Below are 21,680 nucleotides of genomic sequence, written 5' to 3'. Positions count from 1 at the left end.
CCCATGGGTGTCTTGATGGGTTTGGCATCCTTCATCCCAAACTTAGCAAGAATGTCTTGAGTGTACTTCGTTTGGCTAATGAAGGTGCCCTCTTGGAGTTGCTTGACTTGGAATCCTAGAAAATACTTCAACTCCCCCATCATCGACATCTCGAATTTCTGTGTCATGATCCTACTAAACTCTTCACATGTAGACTCGTTAGTAGACCCAAATATAATATCATCAACATAAATTTGGCATATAAACAAGTCATTTTCAAGAGTTTTAGTAAAGAGTGTAGGATCGGCCTTGCCGACTTTGAAGCCATTAGCAATAAGGAAATCTCTAAGGCATTCATACCATGCTCTTAGGGCTTGCTTGAGCCCATAAAGTGCCTTAGAGAGCCTATAGACATGATTAGGATACTCACTGTCTTCAAAGCCGGGAGGTTGCTCAACATAGACCTCTTCCTTGATTGGTCCATTGAGGAAGGCACTTTTCACGTCCATTTGATAGAGCTTAAAGCCATGGTAAGTAGCATAGGCCAATAATATGCGAATTGACTCAAGCCTAGCTACGGGTGCATAGGTTTCACCGAAGTCCAAACCTTCGACTTGTGAATACCCTTTGGCTACGAGTCGAGCTTTGTTCCTTGTCACCACACCATGCTCATCTTGCTTGTTGCGGAAGACCCATTTGGTTCCTACAATATTTTGGTTAGGACGTGGAACTAAATGCCAGACCTCATTCCTCGTGAAATTGTTGAGCTCCTCTTGCATCGCCACCACCCAATCCGAATCTTGGAGAGCTTCCTCTACCCTGTGTGGCTCAATAGAGGAAACAAAAGAGTAATGTTCGCAAAAATGAGCAACCCGAGATCGTGTAGTTACCCCCTTATGAATGTCGCCGAGGATGGTGTCGACGGGGTGATCTCGTTGGATTGCTTGGTGGACTCTTGGGTGTGGCGGTCTTGGTTCTTCCTCATCCTCCTTTTCTTGATCATTTGCATCTCCCCCTTGATCATTGCCATTATCTTGAGGTGGCTCATCTTCTTGATTTTGCCCTTCATCAACTTGAGCCTCATCCTCATTTTGAGTTGGTGGAGATGCTTGCATGGAGGAGGATGGTTGATCTTGTGTACTTGGAGGCTCTTCGGATTCCTTAGGACACACATCCCCGATGGACATGTTCCTTAGCGCGATGCATGGAGCCTGTTCTTCACCTATCTCATCAAGATCAACTTGCTCTACTTGAGAGCCGTTAGTTTCATCAAACACAACGTCACAAGAGACTTCAACTAGTCCAGTGGACTTGTTAAAGACCCTATATGCCCTTGTGTTTGAGTCATAACCAAGTAAAAAACCTTCTACAGTTTTAGGAGCAAATTTAGATTTTCTACCTCTTTTAATAAGAATGAAGCATTTGCTACCAAAAACTCTAAAATATGAAATGTTGGGCTTTTTACCGGTTAGGAGTTCATATGATGTCTTCTTGAGGATTCGGTGAAGATATAACCGGTTGATGGCGTAGCAGGCGGTGTTGACCGCTTCGGCCCAAAACCGGTCCGGTGTCTTGTACTCATCAAGCATGGTCCTTGCCATGTCCAATAGAGTTCGATTCTTCCTCTCCACTACACCATTTTGTTGTGGCGTGTAGGGGGAGGAGAACTCATGCTTGATGCCCTCCTCCTCAAGGAAGCCTTCAATTTGAGAGTTCTTGAACTCCGTCCCGTTGTCGCTTCTTATTTTCTTGATCCTTAAGCCGAACTCATTTTGAGCTCGTCTCAAGAATCCCTTTAAGGTCTCTTGGGTTTGAGATTTTTCCTGTAAAAAGAATACCCAAGTGAAGCGAGAATAATCATCCACAATAACAAGACAATACTTACTCCCGCCGATACTTATGTAAGCAATCGGGCCGAATAGATCCATGTGGAGTAGCTCAAGCGGCCTGTCGGTCGTCATGATGTTCTTGTGTGGATGATGGGCTCCAACTTGCTTTCCTGCCTGACATGCGCTACAAATCCTGTCTTTCTCAAAATGAACATTGGTTAGTCCTAAAATGTGTTCACCCTTTAGAAGCTTATGAAGATTCTTCATCCCAACATGAGCTAGTCGGCGATGCCAGAGCCAACCCATGTTAGTCTTAGCAATTAAGCAAGTGTCGAGTTCAGCTCTATCAAAATCTACCAAGTATAGCTGACCCTCTAACACTCCCTTAAATGCTATTGAATCATCACTTCTTCTAAAGACAGTGACATTTACATCAGTGAATAGACAGTTGTAGCCCATTTGACATAATTGAGAAACAGAAAGCAAATTGTAATCTAATGAATCAACAAGAAAAACATTGGAAATAGAATGGTCAGGAGATATAGCAATTTTACCCAATCCTTTGACCAAACCTTGATTTCCATCCCCGAATGTGATAGCTCGTTGGGGATCTTTGTTTTTCTCATATGAGGAGAACATCCTTTTCTCCCCGGTCATGTGGTTTGTGCACCCGCTGTCGAGTATCCAACTTGAGCCCCCGGATGCATAAACCTACAAAACAAATTTAGTTCTTGACTTTAGGTACCCAAACGGTTTTGGGTCCTTTGGCATTAGAAACAAGAACTTTGGGTACCCAAACACAAGTCTTGGAACCCTTGTGTTTGCCCCCAACAAATTTGGCAACTACCTTGCCGGATTTGCTAGTAAGCACATAAGATGCATCAAAAGTTTTAAATGAAATGCCATGATCATTTGATGCATTAGGAATTTTCTTCTTAGGCAACTTAGCATGGGTTGGTTGCCTAGAGCTAGATGTCTCACCCTTATACATATAAGCATGATTAGGGCCAGAGTGAGACTTCCTAGAATGAATCTTTCTAATTTTGCTCTCAGGATAGCCGGCAGGGTACAAAATGTAACCCTCGTTATCCTGAGGCATGGGAGCCTTGCCCTTAACAAAGTTAGATAAGTTCTTTGGAGGAGCATTAAGTTTGACATTGTCTCCCCTTTGGAAGCCAATGCCATCCTTGATGCCAGGGCGTCTCCCATTATAAAGCATGCTACGAGCAAATTTAAATTTCTCATTTTCTAGGTTGTGCTCGGCAATTTTAGCATCTAATATTGCTATATGATCATTTTGTTTTTTAATTAAAGCCATGTGATCATGAATAGCATTAATATCAACATCTCTACATCTAGTACAGATGGAAACATGCTCAATGGTAGATGTAGAGGGTTTGCAAGATTTTAATTCTACAACCTTAGCATGCAACATTTCATTCTTAGTTCTAAGGTCGGAAATAGTAGCATTGCAAACATCAAAATCTTTAGCCTTAGCAATTAAATTTTCATTCTCTAATCTAAGGCTAGCAAGAGATGCATTCAATTCATCAATCTTAGCAAGCAAGTCAATGTTATCATCTCTAAGATTGGGAATTGGCACATTACAAACATGTGAATCAACCTTAGCATTTAAAATAGCATTTTCATTCCTAAGGTTGTCAATTATTTCACGGCAAGTGCTTAGCTCACTAGATAATTTTTCACATTTTTCTACTTCTAGAACATAAGCCTTTTTAACCTTAACATGTTTCTTGTTTTCTTTAATTAGACAATCCTCTTGGGAGTCCAAAAGGTCATCCTTTTCATGAATAGCACTAACTAATTCATTTAACTTTTCTTTTTGAGCTATGTTAAGGTTGGCAAAAAGGGAACGCAAATTATCCTCCTCATCACTAGCATTATCATCACTAGAAGATTCATATTTAGTGGAGGAGTTGGATTTAACCTTCTTCTTTTTGCCGTCCTTTGCCATGAGGCACTTGTGGCCGACGTTGGGGAAGAGGAGTCCCTTGGTGACGGCGATGTTGGCGGCGTCCTCGTCGTCGGAGGAGTCGCTTGAGCTTTCGTCGGAATCCCATTCCCGACAAACATGGGCATCGCCGCCCTTCTTCTTGTAGTACCTTTTCTTCTCCTTTCTTCTCCCCTTCTTGTCGTCGCCTCGGTCACTGTCACTAGATATAGGACATTTAGCAATGAAATGACCGGGCTTACCACACTTGTAGCAAACCTTCTTGGAGCGGGACTTGTAGTCCTTCCCCCTCCTTTGCTTGAGGATTTGGCGGAAGCTCTTGATGACGAGCGCCATTTCCTCATTGTCGAGCTTGGAGGCGTCTATTGGTTGTCGGCTTGGTGTAGACTCCTCCTTCTTTTCTTCCGTCGCCTTGAATGCAACGGGTTGAGCTTCGGATGGCTCGCCAAGCTCGTTGATTTTCCTCGAGCCTTCTATCATGCACTCAAAACTTACAAAATGCCCGATAACTTCCTCGGGGGTCATTTTAGTATATCTAGGATTACCACGAATCAATTGAACTTGAGTGGGATTAAGAAAAATGAGAGATCTTAAAATAACGTTTACCACTTCGTGGTCATCCCATTTCTTGCTCCCGAGGTTGCGCACTTGGTTCACCAAAGTCTTGAGCCGGTTGTACATGTGTTGTGGCTCCTCTCCTTTTTGAAGCCGAAACCGACCGAGCTCCCCCTCGATCGTTTCCCGCTTGGTGATCTTGGTGAGCTCATCTCCCTCGTGCGCAGTTTTGAGCACATCCCAAATTTCCTTTGCATTTTTCAATCCTTGCACTTTGTTGTATTCTTCCTTGCTTAGAGAGGCAAGGAGTATGGTTGTGGCTTGAGAGTTGAAGTGCTCGATTTGGGCCACCTCATCCTCATCATAGTTCTCATCCCCTATTGATGGTACCTGCGCACCAAACTCAACAACATCCCATATGCTTTTGTGGAGCGAGATTAGATGAAATCGCATTAAATCGCTCCACCTAGCGTAATCTTCACCATCAAAAGTTGGTGGTTTGCCTAGTGGGACGGAAAGTAAAGGTGTATGTTTGGAAATGCGAGAGTAGCGTAGGGGGATCTTACTATACTTCTTGCGCTCTTGGCGCTTAGAAGTGACGGAGGGCGCATCGGAGTCGGAGGTAGAAGTTGATGAAGTGTCGGTCTCGTAGTAGACCACCTTCCTCATCCTCTTGTGCTTGTCGCCTTTCCGATGCGGCTTGTGGGAAGAAGATTTTTCCTTCTTCTCTTTGTGGTGAGAAGAAGATTTCTTCTCCTTCCCTTTGTTGGAGGAGCTCTTCTTCTTCTCACTCCTTTTGGTGCGGGACTCTTCCGATGAAGTGCTCCCGTAGCTTGTAGTGGGCTTTTCGCCGGTCTCCATCTCCTTCTTGGCGTGATCTCCCGACATCACTTCGAGCGGTTAGGCTCTAATGAAGCACCGGGCTCTGATACCAATTGATAGTCGCCTAGAGGGGGGGTGAATAGGGCGAAACTGAAATTTACAAATATAAACACAACTACAAGCCGGGTTAGCGTTAGAAATATAAATGAGTCCGAGAGAGAGGGCGCAAAACAAATCCCAAGCGAATAAGCAAGAGAGACACGGAGATTTGTTTTACCGAGGTTCGGTTCTTGCAAACCTACTCCCCGTTGAGGAGGCCACAAAGGCCGGGTCTCTTTCAACCCTTCCCTCTCTCAAACGGTCCCACGGACCGAGTGAGCTTCTCTTCTCTAATCAAAGCCGGGAACAAAACTTCCCCGCAAGGGCCACCACACAATTGGTGCCTCTTGCCTTGATTACAATGGAGTTGTGATCTCAAGAACAAGTGAGAAAGAAAAGAAGCAATCCAAGCGCAAGAGCTCAAATGAACACGGCAAATCACTCTCTCTAGTCACTAGGGTTTTGTGTGGAATTGGAGAGGATTTGATCTCTTTGAATGTGTCTAGAATTGAATGCCTAGAGCTCTTGTAGTAGTTGAGAAGTGGAAAACTTGGATGGCAATGAATGTGGGGTGGTTGGGGTATTTATAGCCCCAACCACCAAAAGTGACCGTTGGCTGGAGGCGTCTGCTCGATGGCGCACCGGACAGTCCGGTGCACACCGGACAGTCCGGTGCCCCTGCCACGTCATCACTGCCGTTGGATTCTAGCCGTTGGAGCTTCTGACTTGTGGGCCCGCCTAAGTGTCCGGTGCACACCGGACATGTACTGTTTGATGTCCGGTGCACCGGCATGGGCGATTCTGACTTCTGCGCGCGCTGCGCGCGCATTTAATGCACCGCAGGGAGCCGTTGGCGCCGCAGGGAGCCGTTGCTCCGCTGGTACACCGGACAGTCCGGTGCACACCGGACAGTCCGGTGAATTATAGCGGAGCGGCTGCCGCGCGAACCCGAGCCTGGCGAGTTCAGGAGGCCGAGCTTCCTTGGAGCACCGGACATGTCCGGTGCACACCGGACAGTCCGGTGAATTATAGCGCGCCGTCTTCCGAGAAATCCCGAGGGTGAAGAGTTTGAGTCTGAGTTCCCTGGTGCACCGGACAGGTACTGTTCACTGTCCGGTGGCACACCGGACAGTCCGGTGCGCCAGACCAGGGGTGCCCTCGGTTGCCCCTTTGCTCCTTTATTGAATCCAACACTTGATCTTTTTATTGGCTAGATGTGAACCTTTTGCACCTGTATAACTTATACACTAGAGCAAACTAGTCAGTCCAATATTTGTGTTGGGCAATTCAACCACCAAAATTATTTAGGAACTAGGTGTAAGCCTAATTCCCTTTCAGCAACCAACCCATGCTAAGTTGCCTAGAAAGAAAACTCCTGATGCATCAAATGATCATACCATTTCATTTAAAACTTTTGATGCTTCTTATGTGCTTACTAACAAATCCGGCAAGGTAGTTGCCAAGTTTGTTGGGGGCAAACACAAGGGGTCAAAGACTTGTGTTTGGGTACCCAAAGTTCTTGTGTCTAATGCCAAAGGACCCAAAACCGTTTGGGTACCTAAAGTCAAGAACTAAACTTGTTTTGTAGGTTTATGCATCCGGGGGCTCAAGTTGGATACTCGACAGCGGGTGCACAAACCACATGACAGGGGAGAAAAAGATGTTCTCCTCATATGAGAAAAACCAAGATTCCCAACGAGCTATCACATTCGGGGACGGAAATCAAGGTTTGGTCAAAGGACTGGGTAAAATTGCTATATCACCTGACCATTCCATTTCCAATGTTTTTCTTGTTGATTCATTAGATTACAATTTGCTTTCCGTTTCTCAATTATGTCAAATGGGCTACAACTGTCTATTTACTGATGTAGGTGTTACTGTCTTTAGAAGAAGTGATGATTCAATAGCATTCAAGGGAGTGTTAGAGGGTCAGCTATACTTGGTGGATTTTGATAGAGCTGAACTCGACACTTGCTTGATTGCTAAGACTAACATGGGTTGGCTCTGGCACCGCCGACTAGCCCATGTTGGGATGAAGAATCTTCATAAGCTTCTAAAGGGAGAGCACATTTTAGGATTAACAAATGTTCATTTTGAGAAAGACAGGATTTGTAGCGCATGCCAAGCAGGGAAGCAAGTTAGTACCCATCATCCACACAAAAACATCATGATGACCGACAGGCCACTGGAGCTCCTACACATGGACCTATTCGGCCCGATTGCTTACATAAGCATCGGCGGGAGTAAGTACTGTCTAGTTATTGTGGATGATTATTCTCGCTTCACTTGGGTATTCTTTTTACACGAAAAATCTCAAACCCAAGAGACCTTAAAGGGATTCTTGAGACGGGCTCAAAATGAGTTCGGCTTAAGGATCAAGAAAATAAGAAGCGACAACGGGACGAAGTTCAAGAACTCTCAAATTGAAAGCTTTCTTGAGGAAGAGGGCATCAAGCATGAATTCTCTTCTCCCTACACTCCACAACAAAATGGTGTAGTGGAGAGGAAGAATCGAACTCTATTGGATATGGCAAGAACCATGCTTGATGAGTACAAGACTTCGGATCGGTTTTGGGCGGAGGCAGTCAACACCGCTTGCTACGCCATCAACCGGTTATATCTACACCGAATCCTCAAGAAGACATCATATGAACTCCTAACCGGTAAAAAGCCCAACATTTCATATTTTAGAGTCTTTGGTAGCAAATGCTTTATTCTTGTTAAAAGAGGTAGAAAATCTAAATTTGCTCCTAAGACTGTAGAAGGCTTTTTACTTGGTTATGACTCAAACACAAGGGCATATAGGGTCTTTAACAAGTCCACTGGACTAGTTGAAGTCTCATGTGACGTTGTGTTTGATGAAACTAACGGCTCTCAAGTAGAGCAAGTTGATCTTGATGAGATAGGTGAAGAACAGGCTCCATGCATAGCGCTAAGGAACATGTCCGTTGGGGATGTGTGTCCTAAGGAATCCGAAGAGCCTCCACATGCACAAGATCAACCATCCTCCTCCACGCAAGCATCTCCACCAACACAAGTTGAGGATGAGACTCAAGATGTTGAACAAGAAGACCAAGAAGATGAGCCACCTCAAAATGACGGCAACGATCAAGGGGGAGATGCAAATGATGAAGACAAGGAGGATGAAGAACCAAGGCCGCCACACCCAAGAGTCCACCAAGCAATACAACGAGATCACCCCGTCGACACTATCCTCGGCGACATTCATAAGGGGGTAACTACTAGATCTCGTGTTGCACATTTTTGTGAGCATTACTCGTTTGTTTCCTCTATTGAGCCACACAGGGTAGAGGAAGCACTACAAGATTCGGATTGGGTGGTGGCGATGCAAGAGGAGCTCAACAATTTCACAAGGAACGAGGTATGGCACTTAGTTCCACGTCCTAACCAAAATGTTGTAGGAACCAAATGGGTTTTCCGCAACAAGCAAGATGAGCATGGTGTGGTGACAAGGAACAAAGCTCGACTTGTGGCCAAAGGATACTCCCAAGTCGAAGGTTTGGATTTCGGTGAAACCTATGCACCCGTAGCTAGGCTTGAGTCAATTCGCATATTATTGGCCTATGCTACTTACCATGGCTTTAAGCTTTATCAAATGGACGTGAAAAGTGCTTTCCTCAATGGACCAATCAAGGAAGAGGTCTATGTTGAGCAACCTCCCGGCTTTGAAGATAGTAAGTACCCTAACCATGTCTATAGGCTCTCTAAGGCGCTTTATGGGCTCAAGCAAGCCCCAAGAGCATGGTATGAATGCCTTAGAGATTTTCTTATTGCCAATGGGTTCAAAATCGGCAAGGCCGATCCTACACTCTTCACTAAAACTCTTGACAATGATTTGTTTGTATGCCAAATTTATGTTGATGATATCATATTTGGGTCTACTAACGAATCTACTTGTGAGGAATTTAGTAGGATCATGACACAAAAATTCGAGATGTCTATGATGGGGGAGTTGAAGTATTTCTTAGGATTCCAAGTAAAGCAACTCCAAGAGGGCACCTTCATTAGCCAAACGAAGTACACTCAAGACATTCTAAACAAGTTTGGGATGAAGGATGCCAAGCCCATCAAGACACCCATGGGAACCAATGGGCATCTCGACCTCGACACGGGAGGTAAGTCCGTGGATCAAAAGGTATACCGGTCGATGATTGGTTCATTGCTTTACTTATGTGCATCTCGACCAGACATTATGCTTTCCGTTTGCATGTGTGCAAGATTCCAAGCCGACCCTAAGGAATCACACCTTACGGCCGTAAAACGAATCTTGAGATATTTGGCTTATACTCCTAAGTTTGGGCTTTGGTACCCTCGGGGATCCACATTTGATTTGATTGGTTATTCGGATGCCGATTGGGCGGGGTGTAAGACTAACAGGAAGAGCACATCCGGGACTTGCCAGTTCTTGGGGAGATCCTTGGTGTCTTGGGCTTCAAAGAAGCAAAATTCGGTCGCTCTTTCAACCGCCGAAGCCGAGTATATTGCCGCAGGTCATTGTTGCGCGCAATTACTTTGGATGAGGCAAACCCTGCGGGACTACGGTTACAAATTAACCAAAGTTCCTTTGCTATGTGATAATGAGAGTGCCATCAAAATGGCCGACAATCCTGTCGAGCATAGCCGCACTAAACACATAGCCATTCGGTATCATTTTCTTAGGGATCACCAACAAAAGGGGGATATCGAGATTTCATACATTAACACTAAAGATCAATTAGCCGATATCTTTACCAAGCCACTTGATGAACAAACTTTTACCAAACTTAGGCATGAGCTCAATATTCTTGACTCTAGAAATTTCTTTTGCTAGTTTGCACACATAGCACACAAGTATACCTTTGATCATATCTCTTTTGTATATGCTATGACTAATGTGTTTTCAAGAGTATTTCAAACCAAGTCATAGGTGTATTGAAAGGGAATTGGAGTATTCGGCGAAGACAAAGGCTTCCACTCCGTAACTCATACTTCGCCATCACTCCAAGCAACTCTCTATTCTTTGGGGAGAAATGAGCATCAAAGAAAAGGACTTCGTCTTTGGGAGAGAGTAAGAGCCCAAAGCTAAAGGACCGGACTTCGCCTTTGGTATAATCTTAACTCATTTATTTATGACCAAAGGGGAAGATAGCACTTCGAGGGCTCTAATGATTCCGTTTTTGGCGATTCATGCCAAAGGGGGAGAAAGGTTGAGCCCCAAAGCAAAAGGACCGCACCACCACCAATTTCAAAAAACTTAGTGTTTTCCAAGAGTATGTTTCAATTGGTATCTTATTGAGTTCAAAAGGGGGAGAAAATAGTATTTCAATTTGAATCATCAAAACCCTCTTGAACACTAAGAGGATGATTTCATTTAGGGGGAGTTTTGTTTAGTCAAAGGAAAAGCATTTGAAACAAGGGGAGAAAATTTCAAAACTTGAAAATGTTTTGCAAACTCTTATTCATTTACCCTTGACTATTTGCAAAAGAACTTTGAAAAGATTTACAAAAGATTTTTTTTTGCAAAAACAAAACATGTGGTGCAAGCGTGGTCCAAAATGTTAAAGATGAAGAAACAATCCATGCATATCTTGTAAGTATTTATATTGGCTCAATTCCAAGCAATCTTTACACTTACATTATGCAAACTAGTTCAATTATGCACTTCCATATTTGCTTTGGTTTGTGTTGGCATCAATCACCAAAAAGGGGGAGATTGAAAGGGAATTAGGCTTACACCTAGTCCCTAATTAATTTTGGTGGTTGAATTGCCCAACACAAATAATTGAACTAACTAGTTTGTTCTAGTGTATAAGTTATACAGGTGCAAAAGGTTCACATTTAGCCAATAAAAAGACCAAGAGTTGGATTCAACAAAAGAACAAAGGGGTCAACCGAAGGCACCTCTGGTCTGGCGCACCGGACTGTCCGGTGTGCCACCGGACAATGTCCGGTGCACCACCGGACAATGTCCGGTGCACCACCGGACATGTCCGGTGCACCAGAGGACTCCAACGCAAACTCGCCACCTTCGGGAATTTCCATAGGCAACTCCGCTATAATTCACCGGACTGTCCGGTGTACACCGGACAGTGTCCGGTGCTCCAAGGGAGAGCGGCCTCAGGAACTCGCCAGCTTCGGGAATCTCCAACGGCTAGTCCACTATAATTCACCGGACAGTCCGGTGTGCACCGGACTGTCCGGTGCAACCCCGGGGCAACGGCTATTCGGCGCCAACGGCTACCTGCAGCGCATTTAATGCGCACTCTGCGCGCGCAGAAGTCAGGCGCGCCCATACTGGCGCACCGGACAATGAACAGGAGATGTCCGGTGTGCACCGGACATCCAGAAGGGCCCACAAGTCAGAAGCTCCAACGGTCAGAATCCAACGGTAGTGATGACGTGGCGGGGGCACCGGACATGTCCGGTGTGCACCGGACTGTCCGGTGCGCCATCGAACAGACAGCCTCCCAACGACCACTTTTGGTGGTTGGGGCTATAAATACCCCAACCACCCCACCATTCATTGCATCCAAGTTTTCCACTTCCTAACTACTACAAGAGCTCTAGCATTCAATTCTAGACACACCAAAGAGAACAAATCCTCTCCAAATTCCACACAACGCCATAGTGACAAGAGAGAGTGATTTGCTTGTGTTCTTTCGAGCTCTTGCGCTTGGATTGCTTTCTTCTTTCTTGATTCTTTCTTGTGATCAAACACTCACTTGTAATTGAGGCAAGAGGCACCAATTGTGTGGTGGCCCTTGCGGGAAGTTTGATTCCCAAGTGATTTGAGAAGAGAAGCTCACTCGGTCCGTGGGACCGATTGAGAGAGGGAAGGGTTGAAAGAGACCCGGCCTTTGTGGCCTCCTCAACGGGGAGTAGGTTTGCAAGAACCGAACCTCGATAAAACAAATCCACGTGTCACACTCTTCTCTTGCTTGCGATTTGTTTTGCTCCCTCTCTCGTGGACTCGTTTATATTTCTAACGCTAACCCGGCTTGTAGTTGTGATTATTTTTTGAGAATTTCAGTTTCGCCCTATTCACCCCCCTCTAGGCGACTTTCACATTAACCTATCTCTGACGGTTTTAAGCCGTCGGAGGTAAGGCGTGGAAATAGCGTTAGGTCCGACGGCAGCCGTCGGACATAAGCTATCTCCGACGGCCTCATCCGACCGTCGGAGATAAGGGTGGGCAACCGTTTTACCCGTCGTATGTGGGACCCACTTCGATTATGTCTGACGGCTTAAGCCGTCGGACATAACAAGCCCTTATGTCCGACGGCTTACACTAGGCCGTCGGACATAATAAATTCCAGAAATTGCACAAAATTCTGAATTTTAAAAAATCTGACATTTGCAAATACAAAACAGATTTCATGCACATATACACATTCACAATCACAACTATACTCACATAAGTATACACATTCACAAATATACTCACATAAGTATTCAAATTCACAAATTTAACATAACGACATATAATTCCAAATGGTTGCAACAAGTGTTTACATCAACATAGTTGTCCAAAATCCAAACTGACATCGTTCGACGGATAGTCTTTCACATGAAAGGTTGCAACAAGTGTTTTACATCATTATCACTCATATCCATCGCCACCTCCTCCGGCTGGACTCTGCGTGTTGTAAAGGTTGTTCACCCACGAATGTGATGTGTCATCTTGACCAGACCCATCTCTAGGTGCGGCAACTGAAGCGGGTGGTGTCTGAAATCCCTATAACACAAGCACATGAAATAGTAACCACTCAATTATTCATTTAAACAAATAAGACATATATGAACATGTCACACACGCATATGTGTACATACCGTAGGGAATTGTGTCGGAGGCGGAGGTGGAGGCGCCAACATTGGCATTGGCAGTGCAAAGTCTGAAGGCGGCATCCCATATGTCGGCATCGGGACGCCCACTTGTTGGGCTAGTTGCTACAAATTATATACAAGTCATTGTTGAGCAAATAAGATACACATCATGTGTTTTGCAAAATAAGCTACAAAATGTTACTTCAACTTACCGAGAGAAGAGCTTGATTTTGGGCCTGGAGGCTTGCATAATACTCGTCCCTCTTCTTCTGGTACTCGGCTTGTTGTCTCTGGTATTCAGATTGTTGCCTCTGGTACTCCATTTGTTCCCTCAAGACTGATTGATGGTACTCTGCCTGTTGACGCAACACTGCAAGCTCTATCTCATGGGCGGATGATCGTGAACGGGACGACTGTGAAGACGACGATGTGGACTATCGTCCACGGCGTCTCAGCTCTCTGGAATCAATCGTAGAATAAAAAATACCCAACCTACAAGAGTGAACCATGCACTTAGTATAATAACTCATGGCTCAGTTGAATCGCAAGCATATGATGACAATTTTGAAAACCAAATCAAATAATCTCACCGTCCATGGGCTTGTCCTCCTGCGCTAGCATATGCTGCCTGAGGGTCGATTGTCTGGCTCCTCCAATCGTACTCCTGCCCATGGCGTTGAACCATCTCCTGACCATACGAAGCCTGGAGGCAAACAATATCAAATATAAGTGCATAACCCCTATGCCCTTGCAAACAATATCAAACACATAATAGAGTACCAAAAACTCACTAGACGGTCGGTGGCCATCTGAGTGCATAACACATCAGGATTCTGAGGATCAGAACCCCTATGCCCTTGCATATAGACCTCCACATCCGTGGGCGTACGACCGGATTTGACTTCCTATACATAAAAGTTATAATGACACATTTCTATGTGATTCAAAGTTACGACAAAATGTGACTTACCATTCGCTTAGCCAAGCGCACATGACCATCACCGCCGTAGTTGTGGAACGACTCATTCCCACGATTTCCCCTGTTCCTTTCGGAAATGGCACGAAACTCAGGGAAAGGCCACCATCTGCACAATGCCCGATAACCGTCTGATCGGGTGGCCATCCACGACACCGACACCTACATGAAATTTTTTAAATAAAGCAAGCAAATACATGGCTTCGTGCGATATGAGAGGCAACAACCTGTTTACCTCTAGGTATTGCTCCTCCGTGAAGTAAATTGATGACCACTCGGCCTTGGTATTTGGCATCGGTCGATCATCAGCATTTGCTCTGTACCATGCCTTTATAGCCTGAATTCGTGCATAGTACATTGCATCTGCAACAACATCGTTTGCGTTATACTCAAACACGTAACGAGCGTTCATATCATATGATCCATCGTCCGACAACTTGTACCGTTTTTGCAAAAAAAAATTAGTGTTATCATAAAAGCAAACATATATGGAATAACTAAAATAGTATAAACAATTCATACCCAGAATGCATCCCAAACTAGTGCATGTGTGTTGCCAAACGTTCTACAGACACCATAGCGATAATGCTCCCAAGTGGTGGCGGGGACAGACTCGCCAGTAGGCAAAGTCACAAGACCAGGCCAGTGCAGACGAACAAGATTACCAAGGACCATGTTCACCTGCCTGTAGTGTCCTGTGCCTGTGAACGAGTCGTCGATCCAAGTCCTGCAAACAGAAAACAATGTAGAAATTAAAACATAACTTTCAATAACATTTAAGCAAAGATATGTCACTCGCTTTCCACTAGGCTTTATCAAAACCCGAGATTCGGGTGGAAGCTCTGGAGGTGGTCCAACAAAATGTAGCTTCCTCGTTCTCCTAACTTGAGAAGTTCCAAACCCAGCCGCGGAATCTCCACCAGCGTCGTCTCCAGCATCATCTCCCACATTATCTCCACCATCATCTTCAACATCATCTCTTGCATGATCCTCTACCACTGGTTCCTCAATTTCAGCATCCTATGAAACAAATAACTTACATCATACAATATTAAGTAACTCAAATAATGTAATTTAACAACTAACTTACATCTTGTGGAGGCAAATGTTCTGCCAGCGCTCTCCGTCTGCTCATGGTAGAACCTATGCCCTGAAAAACTGAATCCTCACCCCTCGAGCTGCTCCTCGAGCTACTCCTCGTCCCAAGCAAACTACGAGCAAAAGTCTTCATTTTCTTTGACATCCTATTTTAACAAAAACAAGTTAGTACATAAATCGACAATAAAATAATAAAATATGCAATAAAATCATAAAATATGCAATAAAATCATGATCCATACTCGTCAATCGTAATCGTAATCAAAATCAGGATCTAGTTGCTTTCGTCGATTTAATGGACGCCAAGTAGCTTTCTTCTTTGTCGTCACTCGTTTTCTTTTTGGAGGAACCTCTACATCATTTTGATCACCTAATAAAGATTCTTCCAACATTTCAGTTTGTACATTAAACGTGCTTGTAAGTTCTTCGTCTTGGAAAATCTCAGTAGCCCCCACTTCCTGCTCGAATTGACTTTCAACATAACCAGCATCACTAGGAGCATATAGTCGTTCACGAGGATTAACTTTGTACACTACCCTCCAATCAACCAAACCATTTTTCTTAGATGGATATGTCATATAATACACCTGCTCGCATTGGTGGGCAAGGATTATAGTGTCGTGGCCTTTTAATCTATCGTTGTGTTTGACTTCCACCATGCCATATTGATTTTCTCGTGTTGTATTTGGAGAAAACCAATCACAATCGAAGAACACCACTTTGAGTTGTTTATCTCCAAAAAACTTGTACTCGATTATATCATTAATGACTACATAATAATTAGTCACCTTCCCTTCATCATCGACAGCTCTAGTTACAACTCCGGAGTTTGTCGTGGCTGCTAGAGGATGATCATCTTCGAACCTTGTGGAACGGAATCTAAAACCATTGACATCATACCGACCATAACGTCTGCCAGTTACTGCTCCTAGGGATAATTGTCGAAGGTCCGGATGTATATTGTCATTTTTGTCTACATAATCTCGAAACCAACACAAGAAATTAAGTCCCCCATCTTTTCCCTCTCGACGAATCTGGTCACGTTCACAGCCAGAGATGCAATTTTGAGAATCAAATTCCCTGTTAGTACAAGGAAACAAACCTTTTAGTATCACAACAAAAATTCTAGCGGCAATGACTAAAATAAAGTTCACACTTACAGGAGAAACTGACTCATCTCTTCCATGTTGTTATACATGTAGAGTAAAGCAGTCTTCCATTCGTCGTTGGTGAAACAATATGTTTTGCTGGGTCCTACAGTTTTGCCCCTCCATTGAAAAATTTCAATATCACTAATAGGGGGCTCGTCGACATGATACCGCAACGTATGGGCATTGACATTGTGTTCCTCTGCAAAGTACAGGCCCGTGAACGATGCTATCTCTTTGTATTTGAATTCTTCAGCGATGCACCCTTCAACACGTCTCTTATTACCAACCATTGCACGTAGCTTCTTTAGTGTCCTTTCGATGTGATACATCCATCTATATTGCACAGGACCTCCTACCTTAGCTTCGTATGGTAGGTGAACAAGTAGATGCTGCATCGGATTGAAGAAACCTGGTGGAAATATTTTTTTAAGTTTGCATACCAAAATCGGTATTTGTTGCTCAAGCTTCTCCATCATATCTTTCTTTATTTCTTTAGCACAAAGATGTCTATAAAAGTATCTTAGCTCCGCTAATGCTTTCCAGACATCATTTTTTACAAAACCACGAAACATAATAGGATGGAGTCTTTCCATTATTATGTGGTAGTCATGACTCTTCAACCCAGAAAACTTGCCCGTCTTCAAATTCACAAACCTTCTAAAGCCCGCGGCGTAACCATCTGGGAACTTTAAGTTTTTCAACCATTTCATCAATTGTTTCTTCCTTTTAGGTTTAATACTGAAAAGAGCACGTGGCTTCTTCTGATTCTCTCCTATCTCCATAGTTGGTCTTCTACAGATTAAGGCCAAGTCTTTCCTTGCCTTAGGGTTGTCTTTTGTTTTGTCAGTGATATTCATGCAAGTGCTGATAATGCTTTCACCCATATTTTGTTCCTGGTGCATGACATCAATGTTATGCATTAGAATCAATGCTTTCATATAAGGGAGTTCCCATAGACCACATTTGTGAGTCCAATTATGCTCGGTTCCATAACCTTCAAAACGATTTCCATGTTCGTTTAGTTTCAAATCATTAAGTCTCGCGAGAATCTCTGGACCACTTAGACGCTTGGGTGGTCCCCTCGTCACAATCGTGTCCTTTTTAAAAGCGTTCCTATCGAACCTGAACGGGTGATCCTCTGGCAAAAAACATCTATGGCAATCGAAGTAACATATCTTTCCACCAAACTTTAGTCGAAAGCATAAAGTGTCTTCAACGCATATCGAACATGTCAAAATCCCATGACAACTCCATCCAGCAAATATACCATAAGCCATAAAATCATGAATAGACCATAAAAACGCGGCTCTCAGGTTGAACTTCTGTTTCTTGTAACAATCGTACGCCTCGACTCCTTCCCACAAAATTTTCAATTCTTCAATCAGGGGTCTCATCATCACATCGATCTTTGTTCTAGGATGATTCGGACCAGGTATTACAAGACACAAGAAAATAAATTCATATTTCATGCAAAGAGCTGGTGAAAGGTTGTATGGAACAGCAAAGACGGGCCAACATGAGTAGGACGTTGCAGTTAGATTGAATGGCGAGAAACCATCTGTTGCCAAACCGAAGCGAACATTCCGCACTTCATCAGCAAAGCTGGAATCAAAAGCATCTAGTGCCTTCCATGCATCTGTATCAGCTGGGTGCACCATGACATTTGGATTCTCACGTACCCTTCTTTGTGCCACCTCATGTGTCTGGCTATATTCTTGGAGATGAACAAACGTTTCAACCGAGGTATAAGAGGCATGTAACGAAACTGCTTACGTGCAATCTTTGTAGTCACGGTCAAACCATCGTCGTTTTCAACCTCAACGAATCTACGCTCACCACATACAGTTAACTTCTTCTCACCCGCGGTCTCCTTCCAGAAAAGCATACAATTATTTTCACAGACATCGATTTTTTCGTAGTCCATACCGAGCCCAAATAACAACTTTTTAGACTGATACATGTCCTTTGGCATCTTGTGATTCTCCGGAAGTACATCACTGATCAAGTTCAAAAGCTCCTTATAACAGTTGTTTGAGAATGCAAACTTAGACTTAATAGCCATAAGTCGAGTCACAAATACAAGGACAGTCACTTTTGTGTGCTCATGCAACGGCTCTTCGGCAGCTTTAAGGAGCTCGAAGAACTTCTGAACCTCAAGTGTAGCTGGATCCTCAAACTCAGTGAGTTGACCGGGGTTCTCCGAATCGACGGTTAGAAGCTCATGGCATACATCGTCAAGCATATCTTCCATCCTATTGTAGTCCTCCTCTTCATGTGACTGAACTTCCGATACAATACGAGGAGGTGGGTCCTCACCGTGGTGCACCCACACCTCATAGCCTGGCATATAACCGTTCTTGCAAAGATCTATCGACATAGTCCTCCTGTCAAGGAAATAAATGTTCCGACACTTGGTACAAGGGCACCTAACATCGGTTCCAGTCTCTGACCGAGCAAAAGCACAGTCGAGAAACGCGTCAGTCTTGGCAACCCACTCACTTGATAGAGCACCTCTTTTCTTCCAACCTTCATACATCCATCGACGATCCTCCTCCATACTAGATACGAGATGTTAACTTGATTAGTTAAGTTAATCACGCCTCTAATCTAATAACCACACTAATACAAGGAAAATAATTTAACGGGACCCTAAATCATATAAAATAACCTTATTTCCGATGGCATAATAATTATCCTCAGAAATTAATAATTTAAATTATATAGACACCACTACATAACATTATCACGGGTGACAAATCATATAAAATGACCTTATTTCCGAGGGCATAATAATTACCCTCGGAAATTAAAAATTTAAATTATCTACGCACCACTAAGTAAACGAAAACAAACTAAATTAATTACATAATCTAATTTCGCCATATAATCAAATTTAGGCCATTGGATATAATAAGATAAACATTATTTAACATACCAATTATTTAATAACAACATTAGAAACTACAAAACAATATTAATATATACAAAATAAAACTAAAAATACTTACTTAGATAATAGGGCGGGGCAATTCCGGCGCGGGCGGAGATGTGGCCGACAGCGACGGGGCAGCACCGGCGGTGTGAGCTACGGGGCGAGCGGGGCCGCGGCCGGCGGCGACGGCGGCAGGGCAGGGCGGCGAGTGGGGCTGCATCGACGGTGCTGGGGCAGTGGTAGGCGAGGCGGCGGGGCAGTGGGAGGCGGGGCGGCGACGCAGTGGGCGACGGCGCCGGGGCAGTGGGCGACGACGGGCACAGAGAGAAGAGAGAAAGGGCGAGCGCGCGTGAAAATGAACCGCGCGCCGGTCTCTGCCAGCGTTAAAAAATCTTACCTCCGACTGCTACGCTGCCAGCCGTCGGACATAACCTTATCTCCGACGGCCTCGTACACAGCCGTCGGAGATAAGCAGTATTTCCGAGCGCCCGTTGTGGCCGTCAGACATAACCTTATCTCCGACGGCCTCGTAGGCAGCCGTCGGAGATAAGGTGGCCGTCGGATGTTTGTTAGTTTACTGTAGTGTATGACATCAAATTATGATAGATGTAGCAGTAAAACCTGCCTCTAGGTCGAGATGGAGACGAAGGACGCAATAGCAGAGCTACATCGATCAGGATTATGAAGTCGTCATCCACAACTGGCTGATGCAAGATGTACTACTTTAGCGACCTGCGTATCTACCCTCCATTCTACTTTTATCAAAGGTATCACATGTGGAGAAATATCTTTATTCAAATTTTGGAGAAGTTGGGTGAGGAATCCCTCTATTTCACTCTTAGAATCAATTCACTCGATCACAATGGTTTCTCTCCCCATAATAAATACATTGCTACCCTGCGCATGCTCGCATGCGGTAGCATTGCTAACTTCGTTGATGAGTAAATCAAAACAAGGAAAAGTTTCGCCTTAGAGTGCTCTTAACATTTTTATAGGGGGTATCATTTCATGCTTTAGTGAGGAGTATAGTCGATGTCCTATAATTGATGATCTTAGATGTCTTTTAGCTAAGGAGGAGGAGAGGGGATTTTCTAGTACGTGCATTATAAAGTGGAGGAACTGTCTTGTTGGATGGAAAGGGTAGTTTAGTAGGGGGCATTAGATCCCTGATTATCATACTCGAGGTTAGGGACGAAGCTACATAGGGATTAGGGGGTGCACATGATTTAGACAAGATTTTCACCATATATGCATCACCTACAAATTATTATCATGTACCCTTAAGGCATTTGCACCCTCCTTTTATTTACTCTAGCTTCACCACTACTCGTGATCTTGTGAATTTGGCATGCTTTTTTAGGTAGTGGGGTCGAACAATGATGTCAACATTCTCTACCAATCACTATTTGTTCACTTACGTGCTAAGAAAGAAGCACAAAATATGAACTTCTAGTGAATGAACATGAGTATAACTAAGGGTACTACCTCGCCGATACAACTACATGTGGTGGCTGGTGTGTGTGAAGATCATTCCCCTCCCATAGATTACAAAATGGTAGATGTTTGCTGCATGACAGAAGGGCACGTGGAAGAACATAGAGAGCATTTTGGGGTACTAAAGGCTTGCTTCTATATTCTCGTTATCACCAGTCATTCTTTTTCACACCAAATACTCGATATGAACGTGCATGCATGTATCATTTTATACAACATGATTATTAAGGATAAACATGAAGGAGCCTACGACGTGGACAAATATGAGATAGTCAAGTCCTCCATCGTAGCATCAACCATCACTAGCGAAGCACTCCACGAGATTTTCAATAATCCTTCTACGTGAGGTTGTAATCCATGCCAATCTTGTCCATGACTAGCTCTAAAATAATTTTATAGAGAATATCTAAGATATGCACATGAAACTTATTTTTTCTATAAATTATGTTATTTTTATTTTTATAATCATATTATGTATATATTATTTTTTAAGGATTATATAATTTTATTTTCTTAATCGTGTAACCGAATGTATTTTTATTTCAATAAAACGACGTGGTTCATATGAGTCTATAAAAAAGTTGATGTGAAACCGTAGTCTAATGATAAAGATTATAAACTAATGTTGCGACAAATAAGGTATGAGACAAATAAGGTTTGACGAAGGTCGGTAGCTTAAAACTATGGCAATGGCCCCGATTTCCGATTCCTCATGTGGAATTCATCTATTAGAGCTAGTTTGAAAGTTATAAAATTGGAGGAGATTAAAAGAGTTAAAATCCCCTTCTTATTTAATTTTGAATAAGAAAGAGATTGTAGCCTCTCCAATCCAATTCGGTATATTAGCTCCCAAATTAGTTCTTAGAAAACATGAATGAAGAAGCTTCTTCCCTAATGGAGATGTAAACCGAAAAATTCTCCCCAGCAAGTAAACGGGGACGGAGACAGA

Source organism: Zea mays, chromosome 1, assembly GCF_902167145.1.
Source record: "Zea mays cultivar B73 chromosome 1, Zm-B73-REFERENCE-NAM-5.0, whole genome shotgun sequence".
NCBI lineage: Eukaryota > Viridiplantae > Streptophyta > Magnoliopsida > Poales > Poaceae > Zea > Zea mays.
Note: the sequence above shows the minus strand (reverse complement) of the source record.